The sequence below is a fragment of the Hipposideros armiger genome, unplaced genomic scaffold, assembly GCF_001890085.2.
Source record: "Hipposideros armiger isolate ML-2016 unplaced genomic scaffold, ASM189008v1 scaffold_278, whole genome shotgun sequence".
Lineage (NCBI taxonomy): Eukaryota > Metazoa > Chordata > Mammalia > Chiroptera > Hipposideridae > Hipposideros > Hipposideros armiger.
In genome coordinates this window covers 1,331,639-1,354,644 of record NW_017731628.1, presented here as the reverse complement: position 1 = coordinate 1,354,644, position 23,006 = coordinate 1,331,639, and the positions used below count along the sequence as shown (strand labels likewise).

General features: G+C 45.9%; 1 protein-coding gene across 6 annotated transcripts in view; it reads right to left on the bottom strand.

Moving 5' to 3' along the window:
- RNF152 (ring finger protein 152) overlaps positions 1 to 23,006 on the bottom strand; it is a 78,922-nt gene that overhangs the window by 26,268 nt on the left and 29,648 nt on the right. Inside the window, exon 1 of one of the 6 annotated variants that reach the window (XM_019657702.1) lies at positions 20,910 to 21,376. The exons of the other annotated variants lie outside the window; for them this stretch is intronic. The gene's annotated coding sequence lies outside the window, so the exon portion shown is untranslated. Of the gene's footprint in view, positions 1 to 20,909; positions 21,377 to 23,006 lie in introns of those variants that run through there. 6 annotated transcript variants of the gene reach the window in all.

The window sequence follows — 23,006 nt, the reverse complement described above, 5'->3', positions numbered from 1 at the left end:
CTGGCAACCCACCCTCCTCCCCCCAACTTGGTCCCACAGCATCAATAGAGAGCCATAGAGCATCCCCCGATAGCACTTAAGAGATGGTCAAGATGGTCGAGATGCCATTTACCAGGAAGGCACTGGGGGACCCAGCAAAGGACAGCACACAGGTTGATGCACGTCTGCTGTTCAACCCCGACTCAAGACCCCTGCTTTCACCTCCACATCCGGATCACTGGAAGTCTTGACCCCACCCTTCCTCATGACTCAACTCCTAGCTCCCCATTTACTCCCTTCTAGGGAACCATTGGCCTTTTTGTAGGTTGATGCTCCTTTATCCTAAACTGACACTTCCCATCTATCTGTTCTTTGGTCCTTCTTATCCCTACTGGAATCTGCCTCTCTGCTGAGGACAAGATAGGCTGCCGACTCATTCTCAACCTTCTTCACTCGACTACTGTTTGAGCTGACCTTTGCCACTGCCATCCACAACTTCAATAAACATAATGCTTACCCATAGCACCCCACCTTGTTGCAAACAACAAATACCTTTCCCACCTCCCCAAACCACTTGATAGTAATTGCAAACCTGAGGTCCCATTACTCTGGTATGCTCAAAGTATTTCCTACATACCGGTAACTGCAGGACTATTAGACTGAGGGTATTAATACTGGTACACTGCCACAGACCCCACAGTTCAACCTTCACCAAGTGTCTTAATAACACAAAGGGATAGAATCCAGGGTCACATGTTGCTTTCACTTGTCATGTTTCTTTATTCTTCTTTAATTGGAAACAGTTCCTCAGTCTTCTCTTGATTGATAAACTTGACAGTGATGAAGCTTACTGAGAATTATTTTGTAGACTGCCCCTCAATTTGAGTTTGTCTGATGTTTTCTCATGAACAAATTCAGGTTATATAATATTGGTGGGGGGAAGGTAGACATTCTAGAAGTGATGTTGTAATTTTCTCATTCCATCCTAGTAAGTGCTTGTGTTATATTAACTTGATCACTTGCATCTCCTGGGTTTCTTTAATCCCCTCCCCTTTTATATTTAAAAAGCATTTTGTGGAGAGATACTCTGAGGCTATGTAAATATCTTGTTCCTTATCAAACTATTTGGCCCACTAATTTTAGCATGCTTTAAAATTTGATGCCTGAATTAATTATAACATGATGGTTGCCAACTCATGATTTTTAATTGTACGCTTTCTTCTACATTTATTAGTTGACATTCTATGGGAGGTAGAATGTCCTCATTTCCTTATTTTATTCATATTAGTACAGACTCAGTGGTTTTGTATTATTCAATGAGTTATAATCCATTACTGCTATATTAGTTTGATAGTGAAAATGCACCACTTTTGGCTATTGGGAGCTCTTTCGAGCTGGTTTCTGTGTCCTTCTGACATGTGTGCATTATTCTTTCAGCACTTCCTTATGGCAAAAAAAAAAAAAAAAGATTTAGGCTCATCTTATACTCACCCTGCCCCAGGCCCAGAATTAGTTATTATCTCCAAGGAATTCATTCTTTTTAGTACAGAATGGCATTTGAAAACAAAGATCTGGGTAATAGGTGTGCTCCTGGCCATTAGGTATCACTGCTCCCACGCCCTGTCAGAGAACCCAGCTAGGAAATATATGCACCCTCTGAGCTGCACTGGAAATGTGCAAAGTCTTTTTTTTTTTATGATTTTACTGGGGAATTGGGGGAGGGGAACAGCGCTGGGAAATTGGGGGAAGGGGAACAGACAAGTTGCTGTCATTTTGGTCTTCAGTCTAGTTGTGGAGGACGTTGCTTCACTGGCCTATGTTGGTTTTATCATTGTGCTCTTCCTGGGTGAGGCAGATCGGTCACCAGCCTCTGGATGGCCGCTCAAGGTAGCTCTTGGCAGCTCACACAGGCTGCCAGCCACTCAAGCTGTCTGCCAGCCACACACGGTAGCTTATGGCAGCCCACTGCAGCAGGGGCTGCAGCCTACGCCTTCGCTGGCGACTCACAGCAGCCCAGCTCCTGGTCGAGTTGTTGTTCACCATCTTAGCTGTAGAGGGCAGTGTCACTGGCCCATGTGGGATCCGAACCGGGGCCCTGTTGCTCAGAATGGTGTTCCAAGCCAACTCTTAACCAACTCGCCACTCGGCCAGCCCGGAAATGTGCAAAGTCTTGTTCCCATGAAGCCGATAAGACTCAACATCAGTATAATCTCCTAGGATCCTGAAACTTGTACTGGTCTGTCAGTGCTTCTTAATCCACAACCCAAAGAGCTGTGCCTTCAAAGTGGGGGTCCTGTCCAATGTCTCACGGCTTCTCCTCCTCTTCCAAAGCCTCATGCTCTGCTCTGGGGCTCCCCGTTCCATCTGTTGTGTCATCATTGGTCTCACTCCTCACCACATTACTCTGTGTGTGTTTACTTGTCACTTCTTGGCTTCAGAGATGGACTTTCAAAATCCCTGGGTCCCAGGCGGCCTGAGAACCAGTCCTGCCCTGCGTACAACTCCACCCCAGCTCCCAGAACCCAGGACCCTGGGGATCTGTTTGTCCCAGAGGAGAACTCCCGCTTTGAAAAACAAAACCAAGAAAGGATTTACATTCTTAATAGTGTAGTCCATCCTGCTCTACATTAATTTCTAATGATGAAAGACGTTTTAGGTAGTACAGCAAAGTGATATGTACATTTTTAGGTTTGTGGGGGTGATTTTTAGTTCCAAGGTCAGTCTCCTCAGCTAGCTCTGCTTTTCTGACCTTCCTGCCTTTCTCTACCTGTGACACCAGTTTTCTGTAGGCATCAGCGTTGTTCCTCCCCTTCCTGATCTGCCCGGCTTCCATCCCCAGGAGCAGGTGTGCATCTAGGTAACCTGGAGATAACAGATAAACCTTCTGCTTACGACCACCTACTGTAGGAGCCTGAGATGGGGTGAAGACGCCCCACAGGGTCATGAAACAGCTGTTCATGGGAAAGGTGACCACAAGTCAGCCTTGGACCATTTTAGATTCCATCTCCTGCTTTTTAGAAATTCCTACAGGGCTCCATAAGTGATGGATGTTTAATAACATTGTCAGTCTAATGAGCAGTGATTTCTAGTGGGTACCCATAAAAAGTCATTACCAAGGCCTATAATTTTGGACCTTTAGAGCTTTCATTTTTCCAAGGTGGGAGAGGCACATAATAAATACCTCCAGAACCACAATGTGATATGACACTAGTTATTATAGCTAGAGGAACCAGTATCCATGAAATAGTCCCTTGTCCACTAATAATAGTTACAAAATGGCATATCCCATAGCTGTGCTGTGCGACAAATCTCATACTCTCTATTTAAGAATAAATAAATAGGGCCAGCCGAGTGGTGTGATGGTTAAGAACTGGCTTGGGATAACAGAGGGCCCCGGTTCGGATCCCACATATGAGGGCCAGTTACACTGCCCTCCAAAAAAAAAAAAAAAAAGAATAAATAAATGAGTACAAAGCTGGCTCTGACATTTTTTTATGTAGAGTCGTGAGCTCTTTGTAACCATCCCTTTTCTAGCCTAATGATTCTTAACTTTTTGGGGTTACCAACCATTCTGAGAAAGTGATAGGGTGCAGACCCCTATATCTCTGAGAGGGAAGAGGCGCGAACAGCTAAACATATGGACACAAACAGAATTGTGCCTGTGACTTCATGGGGTTCCTTCACTGAAACCCCAGATGAAGAACCTTTACCCTAGGCCACTGCTTCTCAAACTTGAATGTGCCCATGAATCACCAGTGCTGCTTTGAGTGGCCAAGTTCCAAAACAGAGGTCAACACGCTTTTTTTATACAGGGACAGATGCTAAATAATTTAGGCTTTGCAAGCCATACCGTATGTGTTACAACTACTCAGCTCTGCCATTGTAGCAGGCAGCAGCCATATACCATATGCAAACGAATGAATGTGCCCGTGTTCCAATAAAACTTTATTTATACAAACAAAAGGCAGCTGGATTTGGCCTGAGGACTATACTAATAAACATTATTTTAATGCCAGCACAGGGACTGTAACAGCAAATCACAACAGTACACTCAGTTCTCATTTTTTTTTTAGGGGTTCACATTTGTTTTTACCACAAGTTTATCATATTCACATTGTTGTATACTTAACCAGAAATTCCCATTACTACATTTTTTTTCCCCTACTGAACAGTTTGTTATGAACAAGCCATCGTTCCATTTTCCAGCCGACACAATGAGGGTCAGAATAATTCCCACATTATAAATATTTCCTGAAAGACCCTTTGTGGCCTAGTTTTCGAACACACAGCACAGTTCTATTAATTGACAGCTGACCACATGCCAGACATAAAAGCAGACACAGTCTCTTGTGTCCCATGCAGCCCGTTTCGCTTCTGGAGGCCGCTGTCATTTTTTAACAAGCTTGGCAGCTGTCAGAGGCAGGCCAACAGTCACAAGGGCTTTGTTTTCCTAGAGACTTGTTTTCTCTCAAAAATTAGGACCGGCACCAGGCTCCTCTCTGGTTTATCCCTTTGTTAGTGACAAGAGGTCAAGTGCTTGACTATCGAGCACCTTCCTGGTGAGCTTCACCGAGTCGCTGTCTGTTTCCTGACTGGTTCTGGCAACTCACTTCAACCGCAACCATCTGACTTCACAGAATGCAAGTGGTTTAGGTGGGTTTCCTCCCAGGTGGCCTGCATGTGAAAGTTCAGACCTGGCCAGGTGCCAGTTGACCTGCTCTATGGGAAGGATTTTAGAATGGTCCACAAGGTCCCCGGGGCACCTCAACAACCATTTCTGAGTGACTGAGGAAAACTCTTTTCTTTTCAACTCACACACATCCTAATAGAGAAGCCAGCTCCGGCTAGACATGACTTAGGTCGATGGTGTGTTTCTCAAGTCAAACCTCCCCAAATTAGATACTAACTTCCTTCAGGATTGTCAGCTGTTGTTCAGCAACCTATGGTACCTAGGCGTCTAAAACGCACAAGTGCAAGGCTCTACAAAGCACAAATGATGCTTCTCACTTTGCATGAAAGCCAAAGTCAAATTCATGAGCAAAACTCCTTTTATAAACTCTCATACAACTAAGCTGAAGCGTTATGAGTGATAGGACTTTGAATGTCATGAAAACAATACCCTACTGACGTCCTCCACCATGGCCGAAGACACTCAACATCTCGATCTGGTGGAAAAAGCCACACGGGCTCTTGTGGTTTTCGTGCATTTGTTATTGTTTGTGTGTGAGAAACACGTCCGGGGCTGCAGGCTAGTCCACAGCAGCTTCTTTTACCTAGAAGGTAAGCTTCTTTTTCTACATCACCAGCACCAACAGTCCAACAAATTACTCCTCTTTCGTCTACCCAGTAACTCTGGGGGTTATGCGAGAATAAAAGTAATGATACTATGGGTCTGTAGGTCCTATGTGCTTGAAGCTTGTCTCTCCAATGAGGGCAATGAGGTGCAATGAAACTTGATTTCTCAAAGGAATGTGCAAAATGCATTTTATCCTAGTTTTGAAAGGCTCTGGTGACCTTTAGCAATTCACAATGGCCTTGCAAAAAGGCATTTATTCACCTACTCACCCTAGTGATGAACGATTTATGAAGGGCAAATAACAAAGAACTTATTTCATTCACTTTATTCCCTGTTCCTCCTGGGGGCCATAAGTGGATACGAGGGCAAAAAAAACACTGTAGGGTTTTTATACCAGTAGGGAGGCTGTGTGAAGATGACTTTCTAATGCACTTACAGAGGTGACAGTTTGGGCTGTGCTCTATAAACATGGGAGCGCCAGGGATCTCAGATAAAACCTGGTGAGACAATAAAGATGCTCTGAGTGCCAGACCTCTCGCCAAACCCACATGCCAGCTCACGCCAGTTGGGTACATAGTGCATGCCATTCAGGCTGCCACTCAAGCCAACTAGGCCACCTGGGAGCTTTTGTGCTCGAAAGCATCAACCTTTCATCCATTTAGGTGCTGAAGTTTGAAGTTCATAGTCAGAAAAGGCTTCTTCCCTGACAACATGCTTTCAGAATTTTTCTACCATTTCATCTTCAATGGGTAGATCCACCCGTGCTTTAAGACACTGCCCAGTTTATGTGACCACCCTCAAACACACTCACACTCCCCACTCTTTGAGAAACTGGCTTCCCACAGCAGAGGCAGCCCGGCTGACAGTCTTCCCAATTAGAACAACCCTCCCAGTAATCACTTCCATTTGGTGAACCACAAACCCTCTCAAAAATTTAGCCAATGCATACCTTATAATTCTCAATCCAACCATGCGTGCTCTTGCTCTTGGCTTTTTCCTAACCTTAAAATAATAATAACAATAATAATAATAATTTGATAATAATAATGATAATAATAATAATAATGATAAAAAGCCCCCAAAAACTATCTTGGAGAGTAACTATGGTAACATGAAATTAAAAAAAAGTCCGAGGTACAACAACAGTCACTTCATCCCAAAGAATGGGCCACTCTATCCACCCAGGACCCACTCCCTTCCCCCTCCCCACAGCACCGGTGCAGCCTCTTCTGCTCCAATCTCAGCCCGACCTCACATCTCTGCTCAAGCTCTTCCTGCTGCCAAGAGCCTTCTTCCTTGCGTCCTTGGCTGGACAACTGTTTGGCTTGGAGGTAAAGGTCGGGTGAATGGTGGCCCCAAACAGACTGAGACGCTCCTGCTCCTCCCTTGTCCTCACACTCTTTCCCATGGAATTCCTTATTAAATGTTTGCTAGAGCCTCTAAGTCCCCAGAGGGCTTGCTGCTGCCTACCAACGCTGGGCACACAGCAGGCATGCACCCTACACTCCAGCACATTCATAGAGACATTTATGAAAAAGCTTCAAACTGAAGCTTCCTCTTCTTCAACAGCAGGAGAGCCAGACAGAACAATGCACCAACATCTAGAAGCACTAAACTGCCTGGAAAGAGAAGTTTGCTTGGGCTGAGCCGAGAGCCTGGACCGTGGCAATTCACTAATCCTCATTAGAAGCTCAACTCTTGTCACTCACTAGCTACGTGGCCTTTTGCAAGTCACTTAACCTCACTGGTTTCAATTTCCTCATCTGTTAAGCAAGAACAATCACATCTTCCTCCAAGTATTGTTTTGAGGATTAAATGGGTAACTAGTAAGGTACCCAGCCCAGGAGCCAGCATATAATAGCTGCTCAATAAACACTGGTGATCTTTCCCCATACTTACAGTCTCACTTCACTGTGGAAGCAACTGTGGCATTGCCAATAAGAACACAGAACTTACACACACACACACACACACACACACACACACACACACACACACACACACAGAGTGGAGAGAAAAGCACAAGAAAGAGGTACCAGAATAACATTTAAAAGCAAACATCTATTTACAATAGAAGGGCAGCACAGCTTTGACACACAAGCAAATTGGGGCTTTGCTAAATGTGCTATTTGCATTTGCATGAGGTCTGCTTTTGTGGCTGACTTGAAACTCTCATTGCATAATGCCGTAACACGCAGCTCTGCCCTAAAAAAGGTTTGGTGCAGTTATCGTCAGAGCTGGTAAAACAGTGCCAACAGCCTCTTGGCTCAGAATAAATTCCCACAAGTGTCCTTGAATCTGTTAACTATGCAAAGATGGTTTTTGCATCAATGGAAAATATAGGCGTTGTATATTCTGCCTTGAGGCTTACTCTCAAAATCACTACAGCCGCGGTGTAAACATTTTTTTTCCCTTAAAACAACATCTCAGAGAAAGCCAGCCACCAAGCGTGATACAATTTGAAACTCAAAACTATCATTCAAACATTGACAAGTCACACATTTGAGATTGCCACTGGGGTTTCTTGTAGACTTATCGAAGTTAACATGTCCAGAATGGAGTTTTTGGTCCCCCTCCAGCCCAGCCCAAAGCCTGCTCTTCCCACTGTCCTCTCAGCTCAGCTACTGGCAACTTCCAACAGCTCAGGCCCAAACCCTCAGCATCATCCATGACTCCTATCTCTGTCATATCTCACAGTCTTCCCACCCCATCAGCTTCACCTTTTAAAAAATACCTGGAATCCAATCAACTTTCCCTTCTCCTCTGCCCCACCCTGGTCCAGGCCCCCACCACACAATCTCACCAGTATTGGCAATATCCTCATCTGGCTTCCTGTCCCCCCTTGGGTCCCCCTAAAGCCTGCTCTCGGTACTGCATCTAGAGTGACGGTGTGACAACAGAACTCAAAGCAAGCTATCACTTCCTCAAACCTACAATAGACACTCACTTCTCTAGACGTAAAACCAAAGTTCTCGTCTGAAGCGGTTCTCCATTTCTCAGCAGCTCCGTGTCCCTACCTCTAAGATAAATACTCATCGAAACCTGTCAGGGACATATTGGGGGGAACTAGCTAATAGAGCCTTCCTGTCTTTTTTAGAGGCTCTTGCCTCCTGACCTCCTAACCGTGGGTTTTGCCCAAGGCAGTAAAACAGAAGTGTGGAAGGCACATCTGAGTCAGACCCATCTGGGACCAAATGGTAGACCGTCCACCGATGAGCCCTTTGAACTTGGACAGTTGATCCAAACTTGTGCCTTAATACCCCTCATCTGTAAGATTTAAAAAACTAAGGAAGCGTGACCCCATACGGCCAGCGATAAAATGACAATATGTGTGCAAAGCCCTCAGATGCTGTCTGACAGGATAACCACTGGAAAGCAGAACACAATCATCGTTGTCATCGTAATCCTCATTATCATTTGTCACATGCAGTTCTAAGTGGAGCTGGTGAAAGTGCAGAATCTCTTTGAGTGTTCTCTAAAATCAGTGTAGGTCCTTAAAAATAATTCTTTTTAGTCTTGAAAAGAGTTGAAAATAACATAATTGGCAATTACGATCATCCCCAAACTTGATTAATAGCGCTAACCACTAATGAAACCCTACTTACTGAAAAGCAAGGCCAAGCTACATAGACTTGATGAGACCACAGGAAATTCGTACCAGGGGAAATCTTGGGAAAAGGGGGTTTCATTTTGGACCATTTTCTATGAAAAAGGTATAAATTCATGAAAGTGAAGAAAACTTGTTTGTGAATGGTACCCCCAAAATAGGCTAAAAAAATAAACAATTTCATGAACCATAAAATACCCAAAGTGCTTCTTTGAGTTCAGAGATCTAGTCAAAGCTTCCTGAAGCTTCTACTCAATATTCGTACTATTAAGTACCCCACACTTGCACTGTGAGGCCTCCAGGTTCTCGGGAACCTCTATCTGGGCAGGGACCATGCACCCGCAAGAGCTGGCACAGTGGCAGGCATCTGAAAATGCCCAATCACCACATTTGCTTTGACAGATGATTGACTATACGGCCAATCAAATCAGAGAACCATGTTTCCCCCTCCCACTCCCCCCCGGGACCATTTGATGCCTCAGCAACGTGCCAACGGCCGTCCTCTACCCAGTCCCTAAGCCCATCTGCTGATATCCACAATTGCAGAAACATCTTATGATCGTCCTCCGGCTGATGCAGATAAACCATGTGAGGTCTTACATTTCTGATCTATCAGAAACAGACAGGCTTGACTCACCCAATTTGTATCAATATTTTAAATCAAACTTTTAAACCATTGAAGTTCTTGATAAGAGTGTCTGCCTTGCATAAAAATTATATCCACAGTGGAGTTCCTATGAGTAGTAGGTGTCCAATAAATGTTTACTGAAGGGAGGGAAGGAAAAAAGGAGGAAACGAGGAGAAAAGACTTCTCCAGGCTCCTGCTCTGCCTCAGGGTCGAGGGTGGGCGAGTAGAAGAGCAAGGCTCTGGCGACACACCCAGGGTCGGTGCCTTTGTGCTCCTTACAACGGCCCTATGAGGCGGTATCTTATTTGCCCATTTTATGGATGTGGAAACTGAGGTACAGAGAGCTTACATAGCTTCCTGAGTGTCCCCCAGACAGTAAGTTTCAGAGACACGATTTAAACTGAGACAAGTAGCATCCAGGGCCACACTCAAATACTGCCCTACTATACGGACACCCACATTCACCCAGGGCACTCTTAAGAAAGCTAAACATTATTAATGTTTCCATTAATAGATGATCAAATTGAACCCAACTGGTTAAATGACCAGTTAAGAAATCACATGCCATCTAAGGGTACTAGAGCCAGTGCCTCTGCTCGGTCACTAAGAACTCTAGAAGATAAGGACCCCATCTGTTTGCATCCATAATTATAATAAGCTTGTTAAAAGCTCAGGCTTTCTATCATCGTTGCAACTTCAACCTGGAATTCCCAATGAAAACACAACAGCAACATCAGCACAGCATTTTGTGATTTATAGAAACCATTTTATCTATAATCCCCTCCCTGTGACATATAGAAGGTAGCTAATGTCACCCGCCGTCAAAGGCCAGGGTGCTTTTAGTGACAAGCGGCCTAGAGGTGCCCTTGGTGGCACACTGCAGCTCAAAGCACCCAGGGACACAGGGAGGAGGCAGAGATGGCGACTTTCAAAGCCCACGGTTTCTGGCAACAGCAGGTCCAAAGGAAGAAATTTCAAAATGATCACTTTCTCCTCTAGACAGGAGACAGGACAGACAACCTACAAAAAACCAATACTTATTAAGTCTCAAGGGGTTCAACCATTTGAAGAGAAAGCCTGAACATCTTCGTCCCCTCCTGCGCCCCACCAATGACCACCTTTAAAAACCTTTGGGCAATACGAGGAGAAAAGTGTTTGCCTATTAAAACTGTGTATGCCACCAGGGCACCCCAATCTCTTTGCTGAACATCTGAGGCGTGTTGCCTAGTACTTTTTATTTCTTGCAGGAAATAGAGCATAGCTCAGAAGCTGATATGTTAATACTGAAAGATATGATGGAATCCTTGGCAGAGCATTTTGTCCCCCACCCCAAACTCCAAAGAACATCTAGCTCATCAGACTTCAAAGAGAACTGATTTAAAATCTTACTTAGCAGATACAACACACTGCAATCACCTGGCGAGCTTTAAAAAAATACTGATGCTCAGGTTCCACCGGCAGAGATGCCAATGTCATTGTCCTGAGGTGTGGCTTGGACATTGGACTTTGCAAAGCTCTCCTGGTGGCTCGAATGAGCATCCAAGGTTGAGACCCACAGGTACAGAAAGTGAGGCACACGCCTGCCTGCTCAAGTACAAAGTGACTCACAGGCGCCTATGACCATGATGAGCAAGTTCACAATGAATTGTTTGATAACGTGGGTTTAAATTCTCAGACACAATCTGTTTGCTGCATAATTGAAACGTCCTGAGGATTGTTTCTCTGGTCTTCCTGACATATCCTGACCGCCTTAACCTGGAAATGCAGATGAATATAAAAATTCATTTTAAGTGCTAACATCTATGTAGCACTTCGAGATTTAGAAATACAAAGTCACATTTAACCATTACCAGAACTAGGAGGTAGGCACGTGAATTCGTTTCCTATTGCTGCTGTAACAAACTATCACACGCTTAGTAGCTTAAAACAACAGGAATTTATTCTTACAGTTCTGGAGGCCAGATGTCCGTTAGTCTCCTTGGGCTAACATCAAGGTGGGGGCATGGCAGCTTCCTCCTGGAGGCTCTGCGGGGAGAGCATGTTTCCTCGCCTTTTTCAGCTTCTCGAGGCCACCTGCACTCCTTGACTCATGGCCCCTTCCTCAGGTCCCTCTGCTACCTCCCTCCCTCTATAAGGACCCTCGTGGTTATAGTGGACCCGTCCAGATAATTCCAGGATCACCTCTCCATTTCCAGATCCTTAACCACTTCTGCAAAGTCCCTTTTGCCGAGTCAGGGAACGGTCACAGGTTCTAGGGATTGGGACAAGGACATCTTTGGGAGCCATTATTCAGCCTACCACCATTACCATTATGCCCACTCCCCTTGCCCACCACCCTCATTTTTGCAATTGAAACTGAGGCTCAGGGTTGCATGACTTAACCCGGTCCCATGCCTGGGACAAGGCTGACTTTAAACCTGATCTTGTAACTTCCCAACCCCACTTTCTTTCCAGCACCCCTGTCGCCTCCCCGTGATAAGGGGATGTTTGCCATATGCTTTTCATTTCCAGGTTTTCATCGTACTTAACAAGAAGTGTTTTCATTTTGCCCCAGTCATTATCTCTGTACCTCAGCCGACACACACCAGGTGGCAACTTGCAATTCCGTGCTCCACCACTGGCTACCCTGTTTCAGGCCAGACCCCTTCCCTGTGGCCCAGAAGAGCCAGCGAGCCCACGGAGGCAGTCATTCATCACACAGATTACGATGCCACAGCTATCGGAGAGATCAGTCACACAAGACAGTACGTGGGGGGAAAAAGGAAGCTTTCAGTTTTAAGAGAGCAAAACCACCTTAACTTGTGAAAGTTTATATATATATATATATATATATATACATACATATACACACACACACACACACACATACACACACACACACACAGTAACTGTCTCCAGGAAAGTTTGCAATAGGTGATGTTCGTATCCTCCATGTGTGGAACAACCTATTCGGAATTATACAGGAAACTGTCCTTTCGGTGACTGTCTATGGGTCCTTTCTCTCTTCCTCTCAACTGAGGGAACTCCAGAGGGCCGAGGGGTGGTAATTAGAGTCTCAGGTAGTCATCTTCTGGAAGGTGGTACCTTTCAGGTGGGGCGATCGGGAAGTGGTGGGGAAGGCTTCCTATGTGAAGGGTTTTCTCATATGATGGCCACACTTCCGTTGGTGTCTTGGGGTTTCAGATCTCCTCTGCTCGCAAAGAGCCTGGTGCCGAATCACAGCCACTTACACAATGGGACAAAGTAAACAAGCCGAGCAAACCTCCCCGCCAAGCTTGTACCATGCCCGAGTCTGTGTTCAGTCTGATGTGAAAAGGGTGGGGAAGGAAAAAAAAAATCAATGGCTCATCAGAATGCAACTGGTATAATACCAGCAACTCACTGACGCTGTCCACAAAACTATAAAATAACAGTGAACAGGGCTTTCAAAGGTCATATGGAAGAATTCAGACAACTACGATATTATACTATGAATACTGAAAATAAGCTAATGTGAATGTGATGGGGGAAAGGGGTAGTGCTAGAATATATGTTGTGGCTTGTGTCCCTGCCAAGTCCAGGCTCTGAAGCTATAATTTTATATATTATAACCAATATTGGGCACGATTCTAAGGGGCAGCAAGATTCCCTGACCTCGAAGAGTCAGTTTGGGTCACTGATTCAGAAAAGCAAACCAATGCATTTGGTAACGATTTTCAACAGGGTAGCATCACAAGGGAATACTGGTTTACCAAAAACATGTACTTAAAATTAGGATGTTCTATTCCATGTGATTCAATATTTTGGTAATGCCACAGCCTCAAACATAACCTGGCGAAACGAAAAGAGAGACACCCGCTAAGCACTCCTCACTCCATACTTAAATGGGGCCACTTGATGTGTCCCTGTGCCTCCAGGGGGTGGCAGAGCCCTGAGATCTCGTCCTGGCTTTGCCGTTAACTCGCTGGATAACCTGGACCAGTCACTCAATTTCTCAGCATTCTCATGAGCAAAGTGAGAGGGCTGGACAGGGGGACCTCCAAAGGCTCCTCCAGTTCTGACTCTCAGATGCTTCCAAAAGACCCATCATGGCTGAGTTGGATCTGAAATTAGATTCCAACTAAGCTGGTGAGTAAAGTGAGGATAATGCAGCTGATGTGCAAGGGGCTTAACAACTAAAAGCTGGGACACAGATAAGCTGGAGAGGGACATGGCGAAACACACAGTGTGTCCCCGTCCAGGGGAAGCTACAAGGCCTGGGGGACCCCAAGAGTTTGTTTCAAAGGCCCCGAGGGCCTTATGCTAATCAGCAGAGGGATCGTGCAAGCTGACGCAGCCTCCAGCACTCAGAGCCTCCCCGAGTACAGGCACAGAAGGGATGGGTGGCGTGGGGCTCACCCTTGGGGTGCAGATTCCCTGGGGAGCACTATCACTAGGGCCCTCTGGCCACCAAGGGTTCACCACAGCGTTCAAGTTCCCTCTGATCCAGGGATGGAGAAGGGGGGACAACAGAGCAACCTTTGTCCTCTTGAGGGTCCACAGAATTAGCCACAGAAAATGGAAAGTGGGTTCACAGAGCTGTTGAGCTGTCTCGGGATTCAGATCGATGAACAGCTAGTTCCGTGAAACAAATGGGCTTGCCTAAGTGGGAGCCCAGAAAGAAAAGTGACAGGAAAATGGAGGACTTGCTAGAAAACTCATCTTCAGAAAGCCATAATTATCACAATAGTGTCACCTAAGCATTATTTACAAACATCCTTCTGCACAATTCCTCCTCTTCCAACAGCCCTCATCTAGATTATAGTGCTATTACTCAGGATAACATTTTAAATTAATTAAGTAGTAAAATAAGGAAAACCCAGCATTTTTCAATCAAAACTCTGGAGTGAACAGAATTAAAATAGATGCAGGGGACGGGGCATAAAAGAGAGAAAACCTGACTTTTTACCTGTGTGTCAATAACTCCTATTTACCAGTTGTATAATATGTCAGTTTTCAAACACTGCTGCGTATATGACCCACGGGATAACCCCCAACACGGTAAGACAGCAAGTGCAGAAAATTCTTCCATTTTGCAGATGAGAACCTGAGACTAAGAAAATGAAATGATTCCTAAACCCAGGTCACCAAATTCCTTATTTCAATGTCTCAAACACATGTCCACATGGTTTTATTTTCATGGTGAAACTGAAATAATTTGTATATCAAAAGCTGTTCTGTATTTTGGCTGGGGCTTGCTTTTTTGAACCTTTAGGGCCTCAGAAGACTCTGGGTTGAATCCTGGCAAAATGAAGCAAGTTTTCAACAGCCATGTAAATGGAGTTTTCTCTATGAGCAGAGACAGACTCCGACAGTGCTTCTCTCAGCCTGGTGTTAGGGCTGCAGATACCCTCCCCGCCTCACCTGCTGTTACTTCTTTTACATGACCACGCCTTACAGGTCACGGCCATGTTCTGATCTTCCAGGGTCACCAAAGTAGCAAATAATTCCATACTCCACTTCCACGTCGACCAGGTTCTGGCCAGCAGTCAAAAATATGACTGCGGGCCTTTGTTCATTCTATTTTTGGATAGTGCCATATCACAAAACACCTCTCAGCCTCAGCCCTGCTAATCAATAGTCATTTAAAGTCAATTTGTCGTGGAAATGTATAAACACCCACATTCAGCAGTATTTTCCAAAATAATGCATTTGCCCCGTGATTGTAAATAATCCGATAACTAAAACAATAGCAGCAGCAAAAATAACCGTAGTCTGTGCTGAGGGGGTGAGTATGAGTTTAGCTTTATTTGGGGAGCTTCTCTGAATTTACTGAAGTATGAAATACATGAAGCAGGTCTAAGACCCTGAGAGACCCTGAGAGGGGTTGGCAGGACGAATGCTCCGTCCCAGGCATGGGACGTCCCAACCTGGCGTCAGGCTGCCCCGGCCCTCATTTCTTCTACCTGGAATCCCTTCCCCCCACCTGTTTCCAGGACCAGCCCTCACCTTAACAAAGGCATCCAGGTATGTAGTTTGGGTGCAACCCTCCGGGCCCCCACCCAAGTGCCCCCTGACAGCCAGCTTGGCTGTGACTTCCTGCCCGGGCCCCTTTACCGTCACCTGAGTCCTTTCTGGGTTCCTTAGCCAGCCAGGTCTGAGCTCCCGGCTGCCCCTCCCTCCGCCAAGCCACCTGACCTGCCCTCCCGACAGCCCTATATCCTAGGACCCTCGGACCAGGGGCCTGCCCCTGAGATATCACCGCCTCTGCAAATGTTCACCAGTTCTGTCCCCTTCAACATTCTATTGCCACCTGTCACTTTGAGGGGATGCTTCAGCCCCCCCCCCCAGCCCTCCTGCAGTTCCTCCACATAATCAGCAGGTGGGCACGCACTCAGGGCTCCCACCATGCAAGTCCACAGCATGCCTGCTGGGCCTGGCCAGGCCCTGAGAACGAGACCATCAGCTCCTCCACCGACCCCCTGCACCTCTGCATTTCAGATCTTGTTCTTACTGAATGCCCTCGGTCCAAGCCTGTTAGACGCTACTGTTGATTCGTGGACAAGCTAGCGAGTGGCTGTCCTCATCCTCACCCTCACTGTTTACTTGAGGTCTGCCAGTGGCTGGCATACAGCAACCTATTAATTGCCTTGCAGACATCATGATGCAGCAAATTTCACTATTTTCACACAGAGATGAGAGACCTAGGATCCCTCTTCTGAAATGTGCTGAAGATCAGTCGGTGAGACTGCAGCAAAACCCGGACTAAACTCGGGGTCTCCCGGTTTCCTTCTTACTGAACCCTGTTTGGGGAAAGGCATGTTTCTTATGCACCAGGTAACGTCAATTACTGAGTCTGTGAGGCCGGAGGAGAAACTTTCTAATCCCCGTGGGCCAATCTGATGTCCCTCAGCCACGACCCCGTATCACCGATGAGTGCAAGGGCTCCTGGCGTCCCAGTCACCTGCCTGTACCATTCAGAAGCCACCGAGTACTTGCACCACCTCGCAGAATGGGACAGTATGCCTTTGCTCGAATTCCCACCTCAGTGCTTATGATAAAACCAATTGTTTCCAATAAAGCTGGAAGGACTTTTGTACTTCCCGGTGGTGCCATCCAAGCTTCTTGGTTTCGGGCTTAGTTGGCTTAAGTGAAATGGGCAGCAGAGCATGAGAGGGCCGTTTCGGTGCTAATTCAAATTCTGAGCTGCTTCTGAAGTGCACGTGACTCTCACAGATCACGTTCCCGGGGGCTCCGCAACAGTCATCAGAGGCATAATGTCACAGCTACCAGTCTGGGAAGAGCCAGGGCGCTGCGCCCCTGCCCAGGGTGGCATATGCTGCCCTTTGAAAATGGGCTTGAAACTGCAGTGTGACAGAGGACAAGGGGGCAGAGGAGGATGGTGGTGATATGTTGAATGGTGTCTCCAAAAAAGGTTTGAGGTCTGACAATTAAGCTCTCAAACTCATCCTAGAAAAAGTGCTGCAAACCTCATTGCTGAAATTCACTACAGTCACCTTCGAAGTACTCCCCTTGGGAAGCTATGCACCAATGCCAGCGCCTAGTCCACCCTTCAAAGCAATTTTGGAACTCTTTTTCTGGAATGGCCATCAGAGCTGTTATTGTATTATCCCTGATGATCTGAATGCCATCAAAATGTTTTCCTTTCAATATTTCCTTTATCTTTGGGTAAAGAAAGAAGCCATTGGGGGCCAGATCAGGTGAGTAGGGAAGGTGTGCCAATACAGTTATTTGTTTACTGGTTAAAAACTTCCACACAGACTGTGCCGTGTGAGCTGGTGCACTGTCGTGATGCAAGAGCCATGAATTGTTGACGAAAAGTTCAGGTCGTCTAGCTTTTTCACGCAGCCTTTTCAGCACTTCCAAATAGTAAACTTGGTGAACTGTTTGTCCGGTTGGTACAAATTCATAACAAATAATCCCTCTGATATCAAAAAGCTAGCAATATTGGTGCAACAAGTTTGCGAACTTAATTGTCAGACTGCGGATGTTAAGTCCTAAGCCCCTCTACTTCAGAATGTGGCCTTGTGGGGAAGTAGGATTGTTGCACATGCAATTAGTTAAGATGAGGTCATAGTGGATGGGGCGGGGGAGGGGCTTAATCTAACATGATTTGTGTCCTTAAGAAGAAGAGAAGTGACACCTGAGGATAGAAGGCCATGTGATGACAGGCAGAGATCAGAGCGCTGCATCTATGAGCCAAGGATGGCCAGCAAGACCAGAAGCAGGAAGAGGCAAGGAAGGATTTTCCCGTATAGATTTCAGAGGGAGTGTGACCCTGCTGGTGCTGGAATTCAGGTTTCCCACCTTCAGAACTGAGAAAGAATGCATTTCTGTTGTTTTGAGCCACCCAATTTGTGGTACTTTGTTAGGGAAGCCCTAGGACGTTAATACAAGGGGGAAACGAACAGCTCAGGAATCATAAAGAAAAAACTCTTGATTTAGAAGCAGCACGGATTAGGAAAGAGAAAACGCATGTCTCCTCTCAAAATGTCTTTCACAGCATGGCACCTGCCTTGATGGACCGGAGGTAAGAAGACAAGGCCCTAAGTCCCTCTTGGAAACCACACGGCCCTTCCACAACCGTCACCCTGCACTTTCAGAGAGTGAGAGGTTGAAGCATCCACAGATTCATGTCCTACAACCTCTGATGACCGAATGAACCCCTTCCACATTTGATAAGGGGGAAGAAGGCAGGGGCAGCATGGGGTGGCAGGTATCCCAGGGGAGAATAAAATTAAAAGGCTTACGCTGGAAAGCACGGAAGACAAGAAACTTGGGTGAGGGGTTCTCATTCTAATCAGCTGCCTTGTCCATGCATTTTCATCTTTCCCATCTAGAAAATACCCAGTCACTGGTCACCAAGAAAACTTGATTTCATTTTTCATGCCCCCCAAAACCTGCTGCCAAGATGTTGGGCGCATATGTACACCCCAATACCTACCACTGACCGCTCTGGGAAATTAATCTACAAAATGATGTTCCACGTTTTGTCAGCTTGAAAATATTAAACACCACTGAAAAAAATTTTTCAGATTTAAATGTCTACTTATTTCAAAATGAATTAGTAGTTCTCTGGGTTTCATAATGTTTAATTCATTAATGATAACTACAGCTCGAAAATCTGAAAGGAAATTGCTTCCAGGCTAAAATTAAATGTGAAACGCTAAGCAGTGATTCATGGCTGTTCCTATCTAAAGTGCTAATCCATGTGACAAACCTGGTTGGCAGCACACACACACACAAAAGTAATACTGTTTCCCCCACTGCTGAATTGTTCTGCAAACTGACTACACCCAAGTCCCATATAATCCCTGGTGAGCAGCCTCCATTGCATTGTGGAATTTAGTACTTAGAGTCTCTCTTGCCTCAGAAAAGTTCATTATGGACTAATACGTTTGTGCCTCAGAATAGAGTTTCCTCAACATTAGAGTTTAAACATACAGTCGAACAGATTGCCAAGGAAACTCATTTTAAATGGAAGGCAAACATCCCCATGATATCTGTCCATACCTCCCCAAAGAAACCTGCGTGAAACTCGAAAAATGGCCATTTTCTTTTAACACTAAAAGAGGCTAGCCAGCTGAGGTTCAATTTCCTATCTCTGTTAGCACCAGAGTAACATGTTATCCAAAAGACAAGATCATATAACGTTTCTGAAGTTTCATCAAGCCCTGGTTATTCTGTCTCGCACCATTTCTCGTACGTCTGTTCCTACAACCACCCTTGGCTAGTGCAAAATCAGACAGGGATGTGCCTGTCTATGTACCCCGACCCCTAAAGCTCAGAGGACCCTGTGTTCCACAGGGCACACCTCACCGCGAAATGCTGCTGGCCAGACCACCACAAAAGCCCTGCACACCAGGTCCCTCGTTGCCAGCCTCTCCCTCACACCAACCATCCCGTGAACGGCTCCTAAGTGGCAAGTTCTATCCCCACTGGGCCCCCAGAATGCTGCTCCATGCTGGGGCTTTACATATGGTGATGCCTTCATCCTTGGGACAACTCAGGGAAGGTGTCCCCATCATCTTTAATTGCAGAGCAAGAGATGGCAGCAAAGACATTCAAAACACTTGCTCAAGTTACAGAGCAATGGATTCTCATGCACATTTCCTGCCCAATTTCTCAGGCCTTGAACCATCAGATGATGCCACACCACAGCTTCGAGGATTCTGCTCACTTCTCATTACCAACGGAGTGGGGTTCACATGCCCAGCAGGGTCTGTGGGTCCTCTGGTGATTGGCTTACATTTCCATCTGACCCACACTCTGTACTCCATCCACCCGCGCCCCCCTCCCCCTCCAGCTTTTCCAAACATGGGGCACACACCATTCCCTCTGTCTTTTCTCCCGGAGGGCTTCTCGGCACCCTTAGGAGTCTCCTCTCCCAGCCTGAAGCTCCTTCGGTGCCACATTTATCCCTTTGGTCCGTCATTCCCTCCTTTCTACTGAGACTAGAGGTGTTCGTGCATCTTCCCCTCGAGACCATGACCTTCTCCAAGGCAACAGCTCCGGCTTTCCTACCACTTGCCCATGTCCCCACAGCCCAGCAGGGCCTTGGTGAGATGGTCCGTAACCTTTGGAACTAATGGCAAAGCAGTAGTGACACTTTAAAAAGCAAGAATAAAACCAAACAACAGGCTTGAGGGACTTGTCCCAAACTGGCTCAGCTGGGTCCCTTAAGAGTGGGGATGAGAAGACAGAAAGGGTTTATGCGCACTTTTTAAAAGCCCTGCCTGTTGGGGATTTTTTTCTTCCACCAAGCACTCAGATGTCACAATCCCAGGAGGCGGAGAACACCTAGGTATCTGCTCACTCGCTAATGGGTTTATGAAGCAAACCTGTTTTGGATTTTAAATCCGCCAGAGATGATCCCCAGAGATGATCCTCAGAGCGGGAACTCAAGAGTGACCCATGCATTACAAAAGCAAGGAGATGACAAAACGAATCCACAAGTCACACTGGCTTTTATTGGTGTTTCCTGGCAGCAGGAGGGGAAGCAAAGAGAGATTTGAAAGAAGTTCTTTTTATCTTTTTTTAATTTTAAGGAGGGTGTGTACTCACTCCCTGTAGCTCTTCTGTGGACCCTGCTGCAAGGTGAGCAGGCTGGACTCCCCACGGCACCATCCAGGCATGCATTCCTGACCGCGAGCGCAGCATCAATAAATCCTGACACCAACAGCAGTGCCGCACAAAAACAACTGTAACTCATGGTAATTACTTAAAATGTAAAATAATGCTCCTTAATCCCATAAAATGGCTATAGATGTCCAGTGTGTGCAAATTCTCAGAGGAACTCTGCGGTACCATAAAAATACACAAAACGGAACCCAAAAAATACAGCTCTACTCTTATGTAAATTTAACCTTAAACTAATTCGCTGGCTGAAATAAACAATATATTAAACCAATTTTGCTCACCTTCTGAGAACTTAACGAGCCCCAGGGGGCAGTTTGGATGCCCAGGCCTCTTCCAGGCAGAGTCCCGGTGAGGAGTGGGCCGGCGCGCCCATCTCTCCCCACCCTCCTCGCAGCAGCAGCACCGGCCTTCAGAACAAGCTGCGGACTACAGTGGCTGACCTTCAAAATGCTGTTGAAGGCTTACAGTACATAACTGTGTTATGTTCGGGGCTGTTCCTCCCAGAAAGAAAGCATCTAAAAAATGTTTTCCAATATTTCTTTTTTTTCCTCCCAGTCTATTCAATGTCTCCGAGCAGCCACACCTGCTCCATGTCAGCTCAGAGACCCCAGGGTGGAGGTACGTCCAGCCGGTCGCCTTTAGTTGACCCTGTAGGCGACTCGCTGCACCGGACCCCCAGAAAGGCCACTTCAGGTCACGAGGATCGGGACAAACTTTGGAAGCAACTTCGAAGTCTTCCACTAAATGAATGAAAAGCATAAATCAGTGTGTTGCCCTGTAGCTATGTGGAGGAATAATGCAGAGCAGAAAAGTGTGTAGGAAAATAGGAACAGGCGTTACCAAGGCCACTTCATGAAAAGGCCAGCGACGTACAGGATTCTTCACACGGGCCTGAAAATCAATTGATCATGAATTGCCTATACTGGCGTTTCAAAGGGTTCCCGCCACTTTAATAATTACATAGAAGAACTACAATGTATTCATCATTTGTAAGGACACGGGTCTTTCACAAGCATTTGAGGGTCTTAGAAAAGAATTTTAGAGTGTTCTAACATTTTGCGAGTAATCCTGTTCGTTCTGTATCCTAAGTTCTCCGTTTCTTTGTTAGTAGGACTAGGTGAAGCCAACCGCAGCCTTAACCATTTCAATAACACAAAATTCTAAGTAGTGAAATCCATACAAACGGGAAATTTCTATCGACAAATTTCAACTGCTAACTATACAAGCAACAATGATATAAAGACAAAAAAAACCCCACAAAACACGAGCACGTTTATATAAGCAGATGGTTTAGACAGGAGCCCCTGAACGTGCCGGTATCATCAGGCTTCCCTGTAAGCGTTTGTATTTTTCTATATAGACGTACACATTGAGCTTGTTCACTCTTAATTCAATCCAGGAAGGAAAAGCTGAGCAAGTCCACAGACGCAAGGTAAGCATCACCACATTATCTTGTCAAATCAGAATCTTTCCATTTCTCCCAAACCTCCCCGCCTCTTGACAAGAAATGATTTGAAAAATATGGAAATATTATTTTCCTGGACCCCCATTTAACACCAATCCCCTGCTGTCAGGAGTATAAAGGGACTGGAGCGGGTTGGGGCGTAGAAAACACACGAAGCCTTCGGTAGCCAAATTTCACTGCAGGCATGACGTGGCCTATGCACTCCAAAGAGAAACAGGCGTTACTGATCAGAGAGAGTGTCTGAAGATGGGATTTGTTATTGCAAATACACACAAGCATGGCATTTAAAAAAAATCTTCATGTCATGGGGCCGGCCAAGTGGCTCAGTTGGTTAAGAGCTCGCTCAAGAGTTTGAGCTCTGAGCAACAGCGGTTCGAGTCCGGCCCGAGCTGAGCAGCCGCTGAGCTGCCAACAGGTGGCAGGATGGCTCAGCTTAAAAATAAATAAATAAATAAAATAAACAAACAAACAAAAAATCTTCATGTCATACATTTCGTCTCCTTGTCTCCCATGTAGCTTTTTGGTTCCAAACACTCTTGTCTGCTCTGGTTTCCTTCCACCCAAGGAAAAAAGGGTGGAGACCACACCTGCCTTTCCGGTTCCCACCATCTGTCCCCTCATCCCTGGGTCCATCACAGCTGACTTGCTCCCCTTGAGAAAATCCCTGCCAACTCCATTGCTCTGACATCCAGTCCAGCGCTTGTGTCTTGGCCAAGTACAACCCCAAACCCCACTCGCTTCAGGTTTTGCTTCAGGACATCACTGTTCTCTCTCTCTCTCTCTCTCTCTCTCTCTCTCTCTCTCTCTCTCTCTCTCTTTTTTTTAAGGATGTGGAAAGAAGACGAGTTCTTTTAAGATAAACCAAGAAAGAAAAATGATCAAAGTCCTATTTTCCCACCAGTGTGTTTGTAGA